Here is a 22321-nt window from a genome sequence, read left to right as displayed (position 1 = left end):
CATGGCAGAGCTCGGAAGCGAAGGAGTGCCATTTGACTTTTCAATGCAAAATTGACTGGAATTGAGATGGGACGCCATGTTTCATTTGGAGAGCCCCTGATGTGGCTAAACATTGAAACCCCCCACAAGTGACACCATTTTGGAAAGTAGACCCCCTAAGGAACTTATCTAGAGGTGTGGTGAGCACTTTGACCCAACAAGTGCTTCACAGAAGTTTATAATGTAGAACCGTAAAAATAAAAAATCATATTTTTTCACAAAAATTATCTTTTCGCCCCCAATTTTTTATTTTCCCAAGGGTAAGAGAAGAAATTGGACCCCAAAAGTTGTTGTACAATTTGTCCTGGGTACGCTGATACCCCATATGTGGGGGTAAACCACTGTTTGGGTGGATGGGAGAGCTCGGAAGGGAAGGAGCGCCATTTGACTTTTCAATGCAAAATTGACAGGAATTGAGATGGGACGCCATGTTGCGTTTGAAGAGCCACTGATGTGCCTAAACATTGAAATCCCCCACAAATGACACCATTTTGGAAAGTAGACCCCCTAAGGAACTTATCTAGAGGTGTGGTGAGCACTTTGACCCACCAAGTGCTTCACAGAAGTTTATAATGCAGAGCCGTAAAAATAAAACAAAATTTTTTTCCCACAAAAATGATTTTTTTAGCCCCCAGTTTTGTATTTTCCTGAGGGTAACAGGAGAAATTGGACCCCAAAATTTGTTGCCCAATTTGTCCTGAGTGCAATGATACACCATATGTGGGGGGAACCACTGTTTGGGCACATGGGAGGGCTCCGAAGGGAAGGAGTGCCATTTGAATGCAGACTTAGATGGAATGGTCTGCAGGTGTCACATTGCGTTTGCAGAGCCCCTAATGTACCTAAACAGTAGAAACCCCCCACAAGTGACACCATTTTGGAAAGTAGACCCCCTTAGGAACTTATCTAGATGTGTGCTGAGCGCTTTGACCCACCAAGGGCTTCACAGAAGTTTATAATGGAGAGCCGTAAAAATAAAACAAAAATTTTTTCCCACAAAAATTATTTTTTAGCCCCCAGTTTTGTATTTTCCCAAGGGTAACAGGAGAAATTCAACCCCACAATTTGTTGTCCAATTTGTCCTGAGTGCGCTGATACCCCATATGTGGGGGTAAACCACTGTTTGGGTGGATGGGAGAGCTCGGAAGGGAAGGAGCGCCATTTGACTTTTCAATGCAAAATTGACAGGAATTGAGATGGGACGCCATGTTGCGTTTGAAGAGCCACTGATGTGCCTAAACATTGAAACCCCCCACAAATGACACCATTTTGGAAAGTAGACCCCCTAAGGAACTTATCTAGAGGTGTGGTGAGCACTTTGACCCACCAAGTGCTTCACAGAAGTTTATAATGCAGAGCCGTAAAAATAAAACAAAATTTTTTTCCCACAAAAATTATTTTTTTAGCCCCCAGTTTTGTATTTTCCTGAGGGTAACAGGAGAAATTGGACCCCAAAATTTGTTGCCCAATTTGTCCTGAGTGCAATGATACACCATATGTGGGGGGAACCACTGTTTGGGCACATGGGAGGGCTCCGAAGGGAAGGAGTGCCATTTGAATGCAGACTTAGATGGAATGGTCTGCAGGTGTCACATTGCGTTTGCAGAGCCCCTAATGTACCTAAACAGTAGAAACCCCCCACAAGTGACACCATTTTGGAAAGTAGACCCCCTTAGGAACTTATCTAGATGTGTGCTGAGCGCTTTGACCCACCAAGGGCTTCACAGAAGTTTATAATGGAGAGCCGTAAAAATAAAACAAAAATTTTTTCCCACAAAAATTATTTTTTAGCCCCCAGTTTTGTATTTTCCCGAGGGTAACAGGAGAAATTCGACCCCACAATTTGTTGTCCAATTTGTCCTGAGTGCGCTGATACCCCATATGTGGGGGGGAACCACTGTTTGGGCGCATGGGAGGGCTCGGAAGGGAAGGAGCTCCATTTGGAATGAGGACTTAGATGGAATGGTCTGCAGGTGTCACATTGCATTTGCAGAGCCCCTAATGTACCTAAACAGTAGAAACCTCCCACAAGTGACACCATTTTGGAAACTAGACCCCCTAAGGAACTCATCTAGATGTGTTGTGATAGCTTTGAACCCCCAAGTGTTTCACTACAGTTTGTAACGCAGAGCCGTGAAAATTAAAAAAAAAAATCTTTCCCCCCAAAATTATTTTTTAGCCCCCAGTTTTGTATTTTCCCGAGGGTAAGAGGAGAAATTCGACCCCAAAAGTTGTTGTCCAATTTGTCCTGAGTACGCTGATACCCCGTATGTTGGGGGAAACCAACGTTTGAGTGCATGGCAGAGCTCGGAAGGGAAGGAGCGTCATTTGGAATGCAGACTTAGATGGAATGGTCTGCAGACGTCACATTGCGTTTGCAGAACCCCTAATGTACCTAAACAGTAGAAACCCCCCACAAGTGACCCCATATTGGAAACTAGACCCCCCAGGGAACTAATCTAGATGTGTTGTGAGAACTTTGAACCCCCAAGTGTTTCACTACAGTTTATAACGCAGAGCCGTGAAAATAAAAAATCTTTTTTTTTCCCACAAAAAATATGTTTTAGCCCCGAGTTTTGTATTTTCCCAAGGGTAGCAGGAGAAATTGGACCCCAAAAGTTGTTGTCCTATTTGTCCTGAGTACGCTGATACCCCATATGTTGGGGTAAACCCCTGTTTGGGCACACGGGAGAGCTCGGAAGGGAAGAAGCACTGTTTTACTTTTTCAACGCAGAATTGGCTGGAATTGAGATCGGACGCCATGTCGCGTTTGGAGAGCCCCTGATGTGCCTAAACAGTGGAAACCCCCCAATTATAACTGAAACCCTAATCCAAACACATCCCTAACCCTAATCCCAACAGTAACCCTAACCACACCTCTAACCCTGACACACCCCTAACCCTAATCCCAACCCTATTCCCAACCGTAAATGTAATCTAAACCCTAACTGTAACTTTAGCCCCAACCCAAACTGTAACCCTAACCCTAATCCTAACCCTAGCCCTAACCCTAGCCCTAACCCTAGCCCTAACCCTAGCCCTAGCCCTAGCCCTAACCCTAGCCCTAACCCTAGCCCTAACCCTAGCCCTAACCCTAGCCCTAACTCTAACCCTAGCCCTAATGGGAAAATGGAAATAAATACATTTTTTTAATTTTTCCCTAACTAAGGGGGTGATGAAGGGGGGTTTGATTTACTTTTATAGCGGGTTTTTTAGCGGATTTTTATGATTGGCAGCCGTCACACACTGAAAGACGCTTTTTATTGCAAAAAATATTTTTTGCGTTACCACATTTTGAGAGCTATAATTTTTCTATATTTTGGTCCACAGAGTCATGTGAGGTCTTGTTTTTTGCGGGACGAGTTGATGTTTTTATTGGTAACATTTTCGGGCACGTGACATTTTTTGATCGCTTTTTATTCCGATTTTTGTGAGGCAGAATGACCAAAAACCAGCTATTCATGAATTTCTTTTGGGGGAGGCGTTTATACCGTTCCGCGTTTGGTAAAATTGATGAAGCAGTTTTATTCTTCGGGTCAGTACGATTACAGCGACACCTCATTTATATCATTTTTTTATGTTTTGGCGCTTTTATACGATAAAAACTATTTTATAGAAAAAATAATTATTTTTGCATCGCTTTATTCTCAGGACTATAACTTTTTTATTTTTTTGCTGATGATGCTGTATGGCGGCTCGTTTTTTGCGGGACAAGATGACGTTTTCAGCGGTACCATGGTTAGTTATATCTGTCTTTTTGATCGCGTGTTATTCCACTTTTTGTTCGGCGGTATGATAATAAAGCGTTGTTTTTTGCCTCGTTTTTTTTTTTTTTTCTTACGGTGTTTACTGAAGGGGTTAACTAGTGGGCCAGTTTTATAGGTCGGGCCGTTACGGACGCGGCGATACTAAATATGTGTACTTTTATTGTTTTTTTTTTATTATTTAGATAAAGAAATGTATTTATGGGAATAATATTTTTATTTTTTTTTTTCATTATTTTGGAATATTTTTTTTTATTTTTTTTTACACATTTGAAATTTTTTTTTTTTACTTTTTTACTTTGTCCCAGGGGGGGACATCACAGATCAGTGATCTGACAGTTTGCACAGCACTCTGTCAGATCACTGATCTGACATGCAGCGCTGCAGCCTTCACAGTGCCTGCTCTGAGCAGGCTCTGTGAAGCCACCTCCCTCCCTGCAGGACCCGGATCCGCGGCCATCTTGGATCCGGGGCTGGAGGGAGCAGGGAGGGAGGTGAGACCCTCGCAGCAACGCGATCACATCGCGTTGCTGCGGGGGGCTCAGGGAAGCCCGCAGGGAGCCCCCTCCCTGCGCGGTGCTTCCCTGTACCGCCGGCACATCGCGATCATCTTTGATCGCGGTGTGCCGGGGGTTAATGTGCCGGGGGCGGTCCGTGACCGCTCCTGGCACATAGTGCCGGATGTCAGCTGCGATAAACAGCTGACACCCGGCCGCGATCGGCGGCGCTCCCCCCGTGAGCGCTGCCGATCGCATATGACGTACTATTGCGTCCTTGGGAAGTAAAGCCCACCCCACATGGACGCAATAGTACGTCTAATGGCAGAAAGGGGTTAAGGATGGCAAGACAAAAAAGCCCTATTAAGTTCAATGGTGCCACGATTTCGATATTCCCTGATTTCTCTATGGAACTTCAGAAGCAGCGGGCCCAATTTACGGAAGTTAAGAAGCAGCTCAGGGAAAAAAATGTTCTCTATTCAATGTTATACCCAGCTCGACTCCGAATTGTCCATGAAGGTTCCACCATATTTATTATGAATCCGGCAGAGGCAATAGAATGGGTGCAGTCCCATAGAGGTTCTCGTGGACTGAAGTCCTGATTTACTGGCAATTAGTTGGAACTTTTCTCCTAATTGTATAATCGGAGCTCTTCACATTGGCGTCCGATTTAACAGCAATACCGGACACTGTGTTCAGTGAGGGTATCCCCCAATTCAATGCAAGATAGGAACATAGGACTTTGCTCCTTTATCTTTAAATTTTCTTTTGTTCCCTATTTCAAAGGTTTTGTTTGTTGTTGTTTTTGTAGGTACTGCCGCTGAGAGTCTTTATATGATGCCTATAATAACAATTTTCATCTATGTGATAATGTGTGCCATGTTCAGATAAAGGAATATGGGTTCTGAAGTTATATGTATGACCTGGAACGTGAGGGGGCTCAAGTCTCCTCGGAAAAGAAGTAAGGTTTTTCCCAGATCAAGCACTATCATCCTCATATTGTGGCTTTGGTCGAAACGCACCTGACTAGAGATTCGCCCCGGTTTGTACAGAAACCCTGGGTGCAATGGTTCATTCATGCATTTCATACCAGCTATTCAAGAAGGGTTTAATTGTTAATACATAGGGACGTTAGATGGGAGGTTAAAGAAGCCTGAAGGGACCCTGAGGGTCGTTTTGTCTTTGTGTATGCATTGATAAACTCAAGAGGATATGTTATATTGTGTATTTATAATCCCCCTCCGGCCAATGTGTCAATCCTTCAAAAGGCAATGAGCTTTGCTTTAAGCTACCCAGATGCATATGTTATATGTATGGGGGACTTTAATTTGATTATCGATAATTCCCTTGATAGAATAAGGATGGACGATGGGATTTCGGGGATGAACCCATCTACATTTTTGTCTCCACTAGCACTGTTCTGTTCATGGGGGGAAGTGGTTGGTTGGATTTGTGGAGGTTACGTCATCCTCAGGAAAAGGGATATACTTGTCATTTGTCTACTAGGCGTACCTTGACCCGTATAGACTATATTTTCGGCTCTAGTGGTCTAGCAATGGGGGTAGATGATATAGAACATGGTCCAAGGGGAACCTCAGATCATAGTCTGGTTATACTTAAACTTAATTTTGGCAAATTTTGGCCAATTAAAACATAATACATTCTGGAAGCTTAACCCATTCTGGTTGAAGTTAATAGGTCCCACTGATACAACTGCTTTATCGAGTCCCACCCTGAACCCCAGAATATTAATTTGTTCTGGGATGCCCTTAAGGCATACTTGAGAGGATGTTTGTCCTCTGCAATTTCTTATATTAAACGGATGACCTCTGAAGAGGATGATAAGATGGAACAGCAATTAAAAGACTCAGAAACAGCTTATTTATCTAGCCAAACTAGTGAGAATAGAGTTTGGTTGACCTCCCAGAGGCTATATACTCAATATATGGATACCAGGTCCAAACATAAATTATTTTTTACTCGTCATTCCTATTTTGAACTGGGAAACCAGTCCAGTAAATTTTTGGCTTTCTTGGTGCATCAGCACAATACGTCCAACACTATACTTCAAATTCGGAGAGCAGATAGTTTGGTGGTGACCTCAACAGAGGATATACTTCATTGTTTTCATGATTATTACAGAGTATTATTCAGCTCTGGGAGTGGCTTGGGAATCCTAGAATGTATGGACTACTTATCCGATATAAAATTCCCCGAGCTGAGTTCTACTGAACAAGCCTTTTTGGACGCTGATTTCACCATAGAAGAAATAGAAAATGCTATGATGGGTATGGCCTCTGGGAAGGCCCCTGGACCAGATGGGTTTCCCATTGAACTGTATAGAAAATATAAAGACATACTGGCACCACTTCTTTTAAAAGTATTTAAGGGGCTTTGGGAAGGGGAAGGTTTACCGGACTCCTTTTATGAAGCTAACATTATCATACTTAAGAAAGAAGGAAAGGACCCCCTTGATTGTGGATCTTACCGTCCCATATCGCTGGTTAATGTGGACTATAAAATCTTCACCAAGGTACTGGCTACTAGACTGAATACGGTTATATTGAACCCTGACCAGACTGGCTTTATGCCTGGTAAAACCCCCTCTATTAATATTAGATGGGTCCAGTCAGTAATCCAATACAGTTCCTTGGTGCCGGACAATAATTGGGCTCTAGCGTCACTGGACGCGTCTAAAGCCTTTGATTCTCTTGAATGGCTCTTTTTGTTTGCATGTTTGTGAAGATATGGTTTTGGTGCCAAATTTCAAAGATGGATAGGTGCAAAATATGCAAAACCTAAAGCTCGTATAATTATAAATAACTCTATATCGGAGTCATTTTCGCTGTCCAAGGGGACACGTCAGGGGTGCCCCTTATCCCCGGTTCTTTTAGCTCTCACGATTGAGGCATTAGCAGTACGCATACGGTCCTCTCAAAATATTGAGGGTATAGGCATAGATGATCATCTAGATACTATTGGCCTATATGCTGATGATATGATATTGTTTATGGATAGGGCGGAAGAGACGCTCCCACAGGTGATTAATATTATAGATAAATTTAGTAAATACTCCGGTCTATATATTAATTGGGATAAATGCGCCCTATGACCCCTCACTCATGGCCCAACAGCCCACTTTGACACCCTGTCTCCTGCCTGTGGTGTCTCAGTTTAAATAACTGGGAATTAACATATCCAGAGACACTGAGCTTGATTTACAACTCAATATCATTCCTTTACTGGAATTAGTCAAAACCAAATTTGCCTTGTGGCGAAAACTTCCGTTATCTGTAGCCGGCCGTATAAATTTAATTAAAATGGTTTTATTTCCTAAGCTCAGCTACTCCCTCCAACATAGTGCGCTGTCGATTCCAAAATCCTTTTTCAAAAATGTAAACTCCCTGACCACATCTTTCATATGGGGGAAAGCTAGACCCAAGCTTAAACTCTCTACTCTGCAAAGATCCAAACAGATGGGGGGAGCAGCGCTACCGGATTTTTATTTATATTATTTGGCTGGGCAGATTAAGGCCGGCGTCACACTTGCGAGTTTTACGGACGTAAAAGCGCAGAAACTACGTCCGTAAAACTCGCAAAAAATACGGCACAATTATTCTCTATGCCTCTGCTCCTATCTGCCGTATTTTACTGATCAGTATTATACGGCTTTCTACGGCCGTACAAAATCGCAGCATGCTGCGTTTGTCACCGTACTGCGCAAGAAATACGCCAATGAAAGTCTATGGAAGCGTGAAAAATACGGATTACACACGGACAAGCAGTGTGACTTGCGAGAAATACGCAGCGCTGTTAGAGAGAAAAGCCGGCAATTCAGTGCGGTGTACAGTAAAATCACACTGACAGCTTACAGTAGAATAGGTAGAATAAATGTGTACACATAGAATAGGTATATATATATATATATATATATATATATATATATATATGTCAGTGAGACACATATATGTATATATATTACTATTTTTTCCAGCGCTATACAGCTTGAAAGCCGGTAATTCAATTACCGGCTTTTTCTTTCTCCTTCCTAAAACCCGACATGATTTGAGACATGGTTTACATACAGTAAACCATGTCTTCTCTCCATTTTTTTTGCAGATTCCACACTACTAATGTCAGTAGTGTGTATCTGCAAAATTTGGCCGTTCTAGCTCTTAAAATAAAGGGTTAAATGGCGGAAAAAATTGGCGTGGGCTCCCGCGCAATTTTCTCCGCCAGAGTAGTAAAGCCAGTGACTGAGGGCAGATATTAATAGCCTGGAGAGGGTCCATGGTTATTGGCCCCCCCCTGGCTAAACATATCTGCCCCCAGCCACCCCAGAAAAGGCACATCTGGAAGATGCGCCTATTCTGGCACTTGGCCACTCTCTTCCCATTCCCGTGTAGCGGTGGGATATGGGGTAATGAAGGGTTAATGCCACCTTGCTATTGTAAGGTGACATGAAGCCTAATTAATAATGGAGAGGCGTCAATTATGACACCTATCCATTATTAATCCAATTGTAGTAAAGGGTTAAATAAAACACAAACACATTATTAAAAATTATTTTAATGAAATAAAAACAAAGGTTGTTGGAGTATTTTATTCTACGCCCAATCCAGTCACTGAAGACCCTCGTTCTGTGAAAGAAAAAACATAATAAACCAACAATATACTTACCCTCCGCAGATCTGTAACGTCCAACGATGTAAATCCTTCTGAAGGGGTTAAAACATTTTGCAGCAAGGAGCTTTGCTAATGCAATGCTACTCCTCGCTGCAAAACCCCGGGAAATGAGTCTAAATATAGATCAATGAGCTATATTTAGCTTCATTTGCGGTGAGGCGCCCTCTGCTGGATGTTCATAGATCGTGGGAACTTTCCTAGAAAGCCTGGGAGCTTTCTAGGTAAGTTCCCACGATCTATGAACATCCAGCAGAGGGCGCCTCACCGCAAATGAAGCTAAATATAGCTCATTGATCTATATTTAGACTCATTTCCCGGGGTTTTGCAGCGAGGAGTAGCATTGCATTAGCAAAGCTCCTTGCTGCAAAATGTTTTAACCCCTTCAGAAGGATTTACATCGTTGGACGTTACAGATCTGCGGAGGGTAAGTATATTGTTGGTTTATTATGTTTTTTCTTTCACAGAACGAGGGTCTTCAGTGACTGGATTGGGCGTAGAATAAAATACTCCAACAACCTTTGTTTTTATTTCATTAAAATAATTTTTAATAATGTGTTTGTGTTTTATTTAACCCTTTACTACAATTGGATTAATAATGGATAGGTGTCATAATTGACGCCTCTCCATTATTAATTAGGCTTCATGTCACCTTACAATAGCAAGGTGGCATTAACCCTTCATTACCCCATATCCCACCGCTACACGGGAATGGGAAGAGAGTGGCCAAGTGCCAGAATAGGCGCATCTTCCAGATGTGCCTTTTCTGGGGTGGCTGGGGGCAGATATTTTTAGCCAGGGGGGGGCCAATAACCATGGACCCTCTCCAGGCTATTAATATCTGCCCTCAGTCACTGGCTTTACTACTCTGGCGGAGAAAATTGCGCGGGAGCCCACGCCAATTTTTTCCGCCATTTAACCCTTTATTTTAAGAGCTAGAACGGCCAAATTTTGCAGATACACTCTACTGACATTAGTAGTGTGGAATCTGCAAAAAAAATGGAGAGAAGACATGGTTTACTGTATGTAAACCATGTCTCAAATCATGTCGGGTTTTAGGAAGGAGAAAGAAAAAGCCGGTAATTGAATTACCGGCTTTCAAGCTGTATAGCGCTGGAAAAAATAGTAATATATATACATATATGTGTCTCACTGACATATATATATATATATATATATATATATATATATATATATACAGTATATATATATTTTTTTTTTTCTTTTTGGGACACATGGATCATTTCTATAGCGGTATGTTGGTTTTGCAAGCCTGCGAGAAAACCACGCAGTACGGATGCCATACGGATTACATACGGAGGATGCCATGCGCAAAAAACGCTGACACACCCTGCCTACGGAGGAGCTACGGACCACTATTTTCGGGACATTTCAGCGTATTACGGCCATAATATACGGACCGTATTTTCATACGCTGAATGTGAAGCCGGCCTAAGGCTTTGAGTAGGTGGATGCCTGATAATCATTTACCTAACTCAGAAAATCATTTAATTCACGCTGCAAACATTGATTGCCCATTGTTTTTTTTGGAAACAGCTAAACTTGGTGTCCCTCGATTATTACCCCTACTTAGATTAGCGCGGTCAGTTTGGAGGCAAATTAAAAAAGTAATTCACTTTGAGGATATTATAGCTGAAATGCCGTTGTGGAATAACACTTATTTTTCGGTGTTGCTGGGTCACCCGTCTACCAATTTTTGGATTTCACATAATGTTTCCTTGATTAAGGATTTGTATGATGGTGGTATTTTGATGTCCTTTGAAGAAATTCAATCTAAATATGATGTCCTGAGGTCCCAGTTTTTTCGTTTTCTTCAGCTCAGATCAGCTCTCTAGTCGCATCTGCGCCATGTAGATTCGTCTCAAATTATCTCATCTTTCCCTCTAATAGGAATTCTTAAATCGCAGGGTCCCCAGGGTCTCATCTCTGCTCTATATACAGTACATATATGTTATCGGTGGGAACCAATTCTGCTATAGTGTCAATTAAGGGAAAGTGGGAGGGTCTCATTCCGGATGCTCATGATGAGGATTTGTAGGAAATTCTTGAATCTCCAATTGGGGTGTCCCCATCAATCAATAATACAATGAACCAGTTGTACATTATACATCAGTCCTATTTAACTCCGTTGCAGCTCTTTAAAATGGGTCGACTTCAAACATCAGAGTGTTTGAGGTGTCACTCACTGGATGTGTCACTCACTTCATACACATGGTATGCGGTTGCCCTATTATTTTATCCTACTGGAGTCAAGTAACGTCGTTGTTGACTTCTCTGGTACAAACCCTTGTTCCTCTCAGCCCTCTAGTCTGCTTATTTGGGGTATTAGATGAAGAAGTTTGGGGACACTATGAAATTTTTTTTCTGCATGAGACTCTTTCTGGCTAGAAAGGTGTTGGCATTGTGCTGGATGGGTGGTGTACATCCTTCTCTTAGAGCAGTGGTCCCCAACTCAAGGCCTCAAGGGTCGCCAACTGTGCAGGTTTTCAGGATTTCTTTAGTATTGCATCGGTGGTAATGTGATCATCTGCACAGGTGATGATTCCAACCCCTGTGCAATACTAAGGAAATCCTGAAAACCTGCACTGTTGGCGGCCCTCGAGGCCTGGAGTTGGGGACCACTGTCTTAGAGCATGGATAGAATTGGTAAACTCAATTATACAGTACCATATGAGCAAACATTATATCAAAATAGGGGCTGTTTAAACAAATTTGACAAAGTTTGGGACAGATGGAGTTCTTCTCACTCTACTGTACCTTCACCATGAATGACATGGTAAAGAAACACATCAAAATATACTTTATAGCATCAGACAGTTATTTTATAATATATAGGTATCTGGCGGCGGAATAAGATAGGTTAGTTAGTCTTATTAGTTGTATAATGTCATTTTGTCAAGATATAAATCACCAAATAGACATAAAGTTGAGTAATGCCTTCTGTTTACTTGACTAATGGTTTATTATATGTACAGCAATATATGGACTCATGAAACTGAAATTGTACGAGTAATTTAATGTACAAATTTTGTTGTCCATTTGTAATCACCTAGACAAATGTACCTATACTGATTTGGTTACGTATATGTGTATCTGTTGTTTGTTTTGGATAATAAATAAACGAATTTAAAAAAAAAAGTCTGCGCGGCGATGTGGTACCGTCCAGTCCTCTCAGGGGACCCTCGGGGCCAGGTGATGCCCAAGGTGGAGGCGAATGGCTTCCCTTCAGTAGGTGTCCATCAGTGGGCCTAACTCTAGGCCAGAGCCTCGTGTCTTGTGCAGACCTCAGGAACAGGGGGCTCTGCACGTGGTCTCTATTCGGGCCCAGGAGGTGGCTTAACACTGGTGGGATCCTCAGGGATTTAGCAGCTAAATATGTTTTGCTGTCTGGTCAGGGGATTCTTTTGTTGTTTTTTTTCAATAGCTGTTCAGGAGCTCTCTCAGACACGTCTGGCAGGGTCAGCACCATCTTGGATCTCCTCATGTCTGTGCTGTAAAGAGAAAGACCTTGATTCATCAAGTGTATGGCGTTTTCTATGCCAGTCTTGAAAAATTGAGAACTGGAGTAAGATACTCCCAACAAATTAGAAGATGTGCGCCTCTTAATGAATTTGTCCATATAAAGAAGAAAGGTGGCACTCACCGTCCCATAAAAGTTACTTTATTGTATCACGTTAAAACATGAATGCAGGACAGTCTATGGAACACATGTCGGACAACGGCCGTCTCATGACATATTTTGACTTGTTTTTTTCTTTTGGTGAGCACCCGAGATCCAAGGGGCTCGGCCTACTTTATTATCCCTAGAAATATAATTACGCTGTCAATATGTACAACCGTGTTGCTGGTCCTACTATCTTGTGCATTACTCTCTTAATGAATTTGGTACATCTTTCAGCTGCTGTGCACCAGCGTAAGGAATGGACAACGGTCAGGGACTTTTGAAACTGTCTATCTTTATTTGCACCACTTACAATAAATTAGTTGGGTGCACTTGACTAAGCCCCCACCTGGTCAAGCTCTCTACCCTTAAAGGGAACCTGTCACCCCCCCCCCCCCCCGAGGCGGTTGTAACTAAAAGAGCCACCTTGTCGGAATGCAGCATTAGTGCTGCACAAGGTGGCTATTTTAGTTACAAACGCCTGGGGGGGTGACAGGTTCCCTTTAATGAAGGCAGAGGAGGCGGAACCCTGCGCACAGAGTATTGAGTGACGGCTGGGAGGCGTTTCTGTCCAGGGGAAAAGACATGCCCCCAGCTCTAATTCGAGGTATCGGAGACAAATTATAAAAGCGATTATTTCAGCATTTGCAGGGACCCGAACTAAAAGAGCCACCATGACAGAATGCTGCATTAGTGCTGCACAATGAGGCTCTTTTAGTTAAAAACACCTGGGGTGGGGGGTGACAGGTTCCCTTTAAAAATAGCAGATTTGCACGGTTCTGGCAAAAAACTGTCAACTCACAATCATTTTGCATATCTATGAATTGCCTAAAAATCAGACATTTCAAGCAGTTTTACAATAGAAAACAGGCAAAAACTGCTTGATGGATTGGCCTCAAAGTTCAGTGAACTGAGAAGAGGTAACTGGTTTAAAGTTTATTCACAAAAGTGTTTTGCAGCTCAAAAATTTTTCCCTGTCTTAGGAAATTGTAGAAAGGCACTCAAAGAAGTTTGTAAGTTCATACAGTTTTTCAATATCTACCATTTCATAAGAAGTTATCCAGATTTTTGTTTGTAGGTTTCTCTAAGGATGACTAATTGAATACAAATTTTTCAAAGCTTATTTGCAGTCTTATGTGCACCAAAATGTAACAGAGAGCACCTAATACTCTATGGATGACTAACTGAATACATTCAAATTTTTCAACGTTTTTTTGAGCGTTATATTCCACGGAAATGTAACAGAGAGCACCTAATACTTTATGGATTACTAACTGAAAACAGACAAATTTATCAACACATTTTTGGAGTTTTATATACAGACACATTCTTCCTTGCTTTTTTGGGGTCTTGTGTACTTCCAAAATGCAACAGAGAGCACCTAATACTCTATGGATGACTAATTGAATACAGAGAAATTTTTCAACTTTTTTTAATGTTATATACCACAGAAATGTACCACAAGGCATGTAATACTCTATGGGTGAGTAATTTAATTAAGAATAACATTTCATCACTTTTTTTGAGTTTTACACACCACTGCAATGTAACAATAAGTGCGTTAAACTGTATGGATGACTAATTGAATCCAGAAAAAATGTTGGAAAGTAAATATTTTGAATGTGTGGTTGATGTACTCTGACACTCATAGTCCAAAGTGCAAAGCCAGGAAACATTTTTTTAAGGAGCGTCATCCATACACCCTTGAAGGCAAGAACTGGAAGGTCTCATTCAAATATTGAATATTAAAAACAGTTTATGTGCTGCTGTGGCGTGTCGTGGAAAAGTGATGGCTAATCTAGGCTTTGTTCATTTTTATAAGAGTGAGCCTGTCAGCATTCTCTGTTGAGTCTGTTATGACCTTCATGCGGCACTAAAAACTACACTAGTGGTAGAGTGGCACAACACCTCCAAGGCATAGAGGGACAGCTCATGCCAGGTGTTCTCAGCTGGGGACTGTATATCAACTCACAGCGGCCGCCATAAGTCAGCGGAAATCCTCCATTTCAACAAGCCTAAACAACATTTCCACGGCAAACAGTCAGGATATGTGCCCATTTAGTCTTTGGGCCTGTGGGTGGCTGGAAACTTTCTCTTTTGTTCCAAGGCCTGAGTTATGGACAGCTGAACGCTGTGATGGGAAAAGGAGTTGGAAGTGCCTTATGATGATGCAACAGAATGTGCAAGGACAGGCACAGGGTGGGCGGCATCTGCACCAGTGTCATGGACAGGGGACTGGGAAGCACCTAGCACAGGGTAAGAGGCAGTGATGTGATCCACTGACAGTGCAGGCACCAATCATAGATCCAGGCATTTGGCCCACCGAGTCGGTGTTACATGACGTGCTTGATGATGCTGGTGGTAGTTAGGCTCTTAGTAGTCTGGACACTGCTGATCTTGGCATGGTACAGGTTGCAAATGACCATTTTTTTTTTGTCTCAGAAAACTCTTTAAAAAAAGTCCCAGACTGGGGAACATCTAAATCTTTGACAGAGAAAATAAAGAATGATGTTGCTCTGCGGAACAGTTGTCAGTCTTCTCCCTCTAGTCACCTCACTGCCTCTTCCTGCCTGTTTCGGTGCTGCCAATCCCTCCCCCTCAGTGCTGCTGACCTCGCTCTGCATGCCAGATTCACAGATTAGGTCAGTGACTTTGTTATCCACCACCTCTTCTTCCTCTGCTGCACCCTGATCCTCCTGACTTGGTGGCTTAACAACAACCTGATTTATGGCCATCGTGTCTCATCATCTTCCTCCTTAGACAAAAATTTGCCGTTCCTCATTGTCATTTTCTGATGGCCATGGCTGTTCTAAGTCTTGCGCATCACTAAACAGCATCTCCTCAGTCCCTCTTGGAACATTCAGAGTGAGAGGCAACAATCAAGAAGCGTTGTTTTAAAGAGCTCCTCAGAGTGGCCTAGTGTGGGATCACTAGTCTCCTGGGACTCTGAACAAGCGAAAAAGAAAGGACTTACCAAAAGGCTCGCACAACCATATACAATATGAAATACAAAAATGTTTATTCAAAACACCACAGCACAAAAGATAAAAACATTAAAAACACAATATCCTGTATAAATCACCCACATATAGTTGTATATAACAGTAGGAATTAAATCCAAATAGCTGTATCACAGATATCGTATAATGGACTAAGTTAGGCACCAGGTATAATACCTCAGATATCGTGGCGGCTAAATCGAAAGCCCACATAAATATATGAATACATAATAACTCCGCTGTACAAGAGAAACCCCTAAATAGAGTCTGGGTGAATAGGTAAATATCAACGAGGTGTAAACCTATACAGACCTAAAGGGTGACAGTGTCATTGGATTGTGTTTCTGGTTCCTGGAATGGGAGGAAGTACGGCGTAGTGCGCGACAAGCTATTTCTTCACTATAGGACGGGAATCTAAATTCTTCTACTTAGATGCCTTGGATGTGGAATCGTGCTGGATACTCCTTCTACGTACATGACCTGGTTGGCATGGACTTGGTGCCTTGGACTTTCTCTGGTGTCATTGTGAACTATGAATGACTTGATGAAGAATTTCTTCTTGGGACAGTACCTATGGACTATTCCGGCATTATTGTGGACTATTCCCAGTGGGGGAACACGAGAATAACATATATTATGGATATTTAGTTGTACTATAGATATGGTGGCAGATATGTGTGCACTTGGGTTATGCCGGGCTGGTTCATGTGCGCTCATATACACTCTTTATGGGCATTATATATAGCTGTGGGCTTGCTTTTATATTGTACCGGCTTATAGTTACTTCCACCTTTCCCTCTTTAGGTGTTGTACCTGATGCACGGATTTTTGATTATGTCTTATATCTATATGTTGCTGTATCTATATATGCATATGTTTAAAAATTCCTTAGGATGTATCTCCTGTTTAATCTTGCTTTATTTCTCAGGTGCCCCACTTGCTTCATAGCCGGATTGCCCTTTCGGGCTTTCTTTACAGTTGTCAAACCTCCCATTTAGGTGCTACGGCTCCTTTTTCCGTTCGCTTCCTCCCCCCCCCCCCCTCGCTCCTTCTTCTTCCCCCGTCCTCGATCTGTTTGGCCCATCTCCCTGGGCTTAGATATGTTCCCTTCGACGCTTGCGCAATGCGACTCAGTATTGAGTCGGCTGTGCGCAGACGCCGCTCATCTCCATGGAGACTCTGTATACTTCCGGCTACTTACTCCGCCTTCTCCGCGGTCAGCGCGCGCCTCTCCACTTCCGCCTCTCGCATGGCGGCAGCCCAGCTGAGGGCACTCCGGATGATCTTAGGTTAGTATAAATGTAGGTTCTTATCATCATTATGCTCACTTCCCCTGACGAAGCCGCTGCGGCGGCGATACGCGTGGGGCGTTTTCTTTTCACCCCACTTTTGTGTATTCACATGCCGGACATGTAGGCTTGGACTCTTTTGTAGGACCCCATGGTTGATTGAGATATGGGTGACGGCTTAGCTCCTCCGCCAATTAACTGACTTACAACTTGACGTTTTGTCACCCTTTAGGTCTGTATAGGTTTACACCTCGTTGATATTTACCTATTCACCCAGACTCTATTTAGGGGTTTCTCTTGTACAGCGGAGTTATTATGTATTCATATATTTATGTGGGCTTTCGATTTAGCCGCCACGATATCTGAGGTATTATACCTGGTGCCTAACTTAGTCCATTATACGATATCTGTGATACAGCTATTTGGATTTAATTCCTACTGTTATATACAACTATATGTGGGTGATTTATACAGGATATTGTGTTTTTAATGTTTTTATCTTTTGTGCTGTGGTGTTTTGAATAAACATTTTTGTATTTCATATTGTATATGGTTGTGCGAGCCTTTTGGTAAGTCCTTTCTTTTTCGCTTGTTCAGATTATATACCATTGGACTTGGCTCTGCACGCCTTGTAGTATTTTCTGTATACGGCTCGAGTGCACCCTTCTCCTTATTATACTATCCAGTTTCTAGCCCTGTGTTCCAGGGTATTCTTTTCTTAGGGTCGCACACACCTATTTTGGTGGTGCCGTTGATTTTCAAAATATTATTTGATATTTGTTCTGGGGTGTTTTTTGTTGATAGCCGCCATGGATTGGGAGGCTAGGGAGGCGGCTTTGGTGGCCAAATCAACCAGTATGTTTGGAGCTGCTGCGGTTTCAGTAGCTCCGGTTGATAATGGGTTTGCTACACTGTGTTCGGATTTAACGAGGGCCCATAAAACCTGTGTTAGATTATGGTGGAATATTAGGAGTCTGGATGAATACATTAGGTCGGGCTATGTACCTAGGGGGCTCCGTATATCTATTTTCCCGGCTTGGGAACCGTCTGATGCCTTCCAACAGTTATGGGAACAGGGCTTAACTCGCTGCTCGACTATCTTGATGAATCTATTATTGGACCACGATAGGTCTTTATTTACGTCTACAAAAAGTAGTATTAAAGAACTAGAAACAAAACTGACCACTTTTGATGAAGGGCAAGTCCTGACCTTTAAAAACAAACTTAAGGACACTATAGACAAATATGAGATTGAGGTGACACAACGTAAATGCAAGAAATTTCAACGTGATAAATATGATTTCGAGCAGAAGATCGCCTATAAATGGAGACGTGGGTAATACACGTCGCCCCAGGGCTCCCAGGGACCAGGCTCCACCTTTGGCTACTACCTCTTCGCATGGAGAGGGCTACTCTAGTGATTTTTTGTCGTCCACCGGGAGCGAGGTGGACCACGGACCCGACGAGGGAGGAAGCGTAAACAACGCAAGGAGAAAATTGACACGGCACAGAGGCCATACATCTCCCTTCCGACACAACTATTAAACCAGGCGGAAATAGAGGACTTGGAGCCTTCCTATCAAGGAACGTCGGCTCAGGACACCAGCTCCATGGCACTACAGGTAATTAATCTTTCTGACTATAATCTTACACCGACCGAATTATCGGTCCTTCAGAGAGGTCTTTCTTTTGTCCCTACACATTCAGCGGACAAATTTACTCTCATTAAAGACCTGTACTTATTTTGCAGAAAACTTACCTTCCAGGTCATGTATAGAAGGCCCGATGTCCTACAAAATATGCCTATGGATGAACGTCGCACTTTTCAGGATCTGCTGGAATTATTGGAGGAGAATGAATCTGGTTTGAACAGAAGAAGATTTCCACACAGGAATAAATCGCTTAAAACACCGTCCTTCTCCCTGGTGCCAGCCATCAAAATATTTTTCGAAATGGTCAAGCGAGACATTCTTTCTATGCCTACCCGGGTAAGTGGCCCGCCTAATTTGAACATGGAGGAGAAACGAGCTTTAACAGCTCTACGGGAAAATAAAGATTTTACTATCAAGGAGGCAGACAAAGGGGGCAACGTGGTGCTGTGGTCTGTACAACTGTATGAGGCTGAGGCAAAAAGACAGCTTAATAACACCCAGTATTACCAAAGACTCCCGTCTGACCCCACATCTTTGTTTCTTTCCAAATATGAACAGCTTCTCTGCAGGGCGCTGCAGGTTTCTATCATTACTCAACAGGAGAAGCAGTACCTGTGGGTAACCAACCCGGTTACGGCAACTTTCTACATGCTGCCGAAAATCCATAAGGATAGGAATAGACCTCCTGGTAGACCCATCGTCTCCAGTATAGGCAGCATGTGTGAGAAGGCATGTGAGTATCTGGACTTCTTCCTCCAACCTATCGCATCATCCCTTCCCTCTTTTGTCCGCGACTCCTCGCATTTCATTGACATTTGTAGACAGATTGACCTTCCGGAGAAATATCTACTAGTGACATGCGATGTTGAGTCGCTCTACTCTAATATCGGTCATAAAGAGGGGGCAGAGGCGGTTGCGCACTTTCTAAATAAGAACAGCTCTATGGATAGAGGCCATGACTCTTTCTTACTTGACTTGCTGACTTTCATTCTCCACCATAATTTTTTTCTCTTTGATAGGGTGTATTATTTGCAGCGATCAGGCGTGGCGATGGGCGCGAAATGTGCACCAGCCTATGCAAACATCTTTCTAGGCTGGTGGGAAGAGATTTGTGTCTATCCGTCATCTGCATTCGCGACCCACGTACACGCCTGGTTTCGCTTCATAGATGATGTTTTCATCTTGTGGAAGGGCACTGTAGAGGATTGTGTTGATTTTTTAACCATCTTAATTCCAATCCTTATAACATCTATCTTACGTATTCCCTCTCTGCCAGTGAGATCATCTTTTTGGATTTAAAGATCTTTCCTCAGGGGAATGGCTTGGCGACGAGCCTCTATCGCAAGCCAACAGCAACGAACTCATTATTGGCATTTACAAGTTTTCATCCCTGGCATACTAAGGTGGGTGTTCCCACAGGTCAGTTTTTACGTGTTAGGCGTAACTGTACTCACGATTCTGATTTTTCGATCCAGGCTCGGGATCTAACAGATCGCTTCCGACAGAGGGGTTATCGGAAACGTGTTATATCCACGGCCTATCAAAGAGCAAGATGTCAGGACCAACGATCCCTTTTGGCCCCCAGGCAACGGTGTCAGGAGACACAAGCCAGATTCATTACTGACTTTAACAGCAGCTGGACACAGGTCAGTAATATCCTTACCAAACACTGGCAGATTCTACGAGTAGATTCACAAACAGCCGAAATTACCAGTGAGCGACCCCTTATGACAGCAAGGCGGGCTCCAAATTTAAGGGATCTACTCACTAGGAGCCACTTTAACAGGCCTACGACGAGGCTGAATAGAGGTATCATCCTTAGGGGCTCTTTTCCGTGTGGGGACTGCAATTTCTGTCCTCACATGGCAGTAACGCGGGACTTTTTTATCCACCCTACTCGTTTTAGCAGGCATCCCCTAAAGGCATACATCAACTGCAAATCCAGGGACGTTATCTATGCCCTTATTTGTCCATGTAAAATGATATACGTCGGACAGATGTCACAGGAACTTAGGAAACGGGTCCAGAAGCATATATCTACGATACATCTAGCGGCTTCGGACTCAAGAAAAGGAAAGGCCCTCACCCCAGTGTCTGAAGACTTTTTGTCACATCATAGCGGTTCCTCTGTAAATCTGCGGGTGGTAGGTCTTCAAAAAATTATCTGTAATGAAAGGGGAGGGGACAAACGCAGGAATCTCCTGCAAATAGAATCTAGGTGGATTTTCCTATTACAAACTGTGGCCCCTCTTGGACTGAACGAGGAGCTTCTCTTTACGGGATTCCTCGGCTGTTGATTTGTGGCTTCCCCCTTATTACCCTCTGTTCCTGACGAGAAGTATGTGATTTATCTGTGACACCTTTTTGCATTTTATTCTCAGGATGGTGCTATTTGCTCATACAGTCTCGGTCATCTACTCTTTTACCATCCGGGAATTGAATGGACTGTCATTGGATTGTGTTTCTGGTTCCTGGAATGGGAGGAAGTACGGCGTAGTGCGCAACAAGCTATTTCTTCACTATAGGACGGGAATCTAAATTCTTCTACTTAGATGCCTTGGATGTGGAATCGGGCTGGATACTCCTTCTACGTACATGACCTGGTTGGCATGGACTTGGTGCCTTGGACTTTCTCTGGTGTCATTGTGAACTATGAATGACTTGATGAAGAATTTCTTCTTGGGACAGTACCTATGGACTATTCCGGCATTATTGTGGACTATTCCCAGTGGGGGAACACGAGAATAACATATATTATGGATATTTAGTTGTACTATAGATATGGTGGCAGATATGTGTGCTCTTGGGTTATGCCGGGCTGGTTCATGTGCGCTCATATACACTCTTTATGGGCATTATATATAGCTGTGGGCTTGCTTTTATATTGTACCGGCTTATAGTTACTTCCACCTTTCCCTCTTTAGGTGTTGTACCTGATGCACGGATTTTTGATTATGTCTCATATCTATATGTTGCTGTATCTATATATGCATATGTTTAAAAATTCCTTAGGATGTATCTCCTGTTTAATCTTGCTTTATTTCTCAGGTGCCCCACTTGCTTCATAGCCGGATTGCCCTTTCGGGCTTTCTTTACAGTTGTCAAACCTCCCATTTAGGTGCTACGGCTCCTTTTTCCGTTCGCTTCCTCCCCCCCCCCTCGCTCCTTCTTCTTCCCCCGTCCTCGATCTGTTTGGCCCATCTCCCTGGGCTTAGATATGTTCCCTTCGACGCTTGCGCAATGCGACTCAGTATTGAGTCGGCTGTGCGCAGACGCCGCTCATCTCCATGGAGACTCTGTATACTTCCGGCTACTTACTCCGCCTTCTCCGCGGTCAGCGCGCGCCTCTCCACTTCCGCCTCTCGCATGGCGGCAGCCCAGCTGAGGGCACTCCGGATGATCTTAGGTTAGTATAAATGTAGGTTCTTATCATCATTATGCTCACTTCCCCTGACGAAGCCGCTGCGGTGGCGATACGCGTGGGGCGTTTTCTTTTCACCCCACTTTTGTGTATTCACATGCCGGACATGTAGGCTTGGACTCTTTTGTAGGACCCCATGGTTGATTGAGATATGGGTGACGGCTTAGCTCCTCCGCCAATTAACTGACTTACAACTTGACATTTTGTCACCCTTTAGGTCTGTATAGGTTTACACCTCGTTGATATTTACCTATTCACCCAGACTCTATTTAGGGGTTTCTCTTGTACAGCGGAG

Source organism: Ranitomeya imitator, chromosome 3 (assembly GCF_032444005.1).
Source record: "Ranitomeya imitator isolate aRanImi1 chromosome 3, aRanImi1.pri, whole genome shotgun sequence".
NCBI lineage: Eukaryota > Metazoa > Chordata > Amphibia > Anura > Dendrobatidae > Ranitomeya > Ranitomeya imitator.
The sequence above is the reverse complement of the archived record's forward strand: the minus strand, read 5'-3'. Positions refer to the sequence as shown.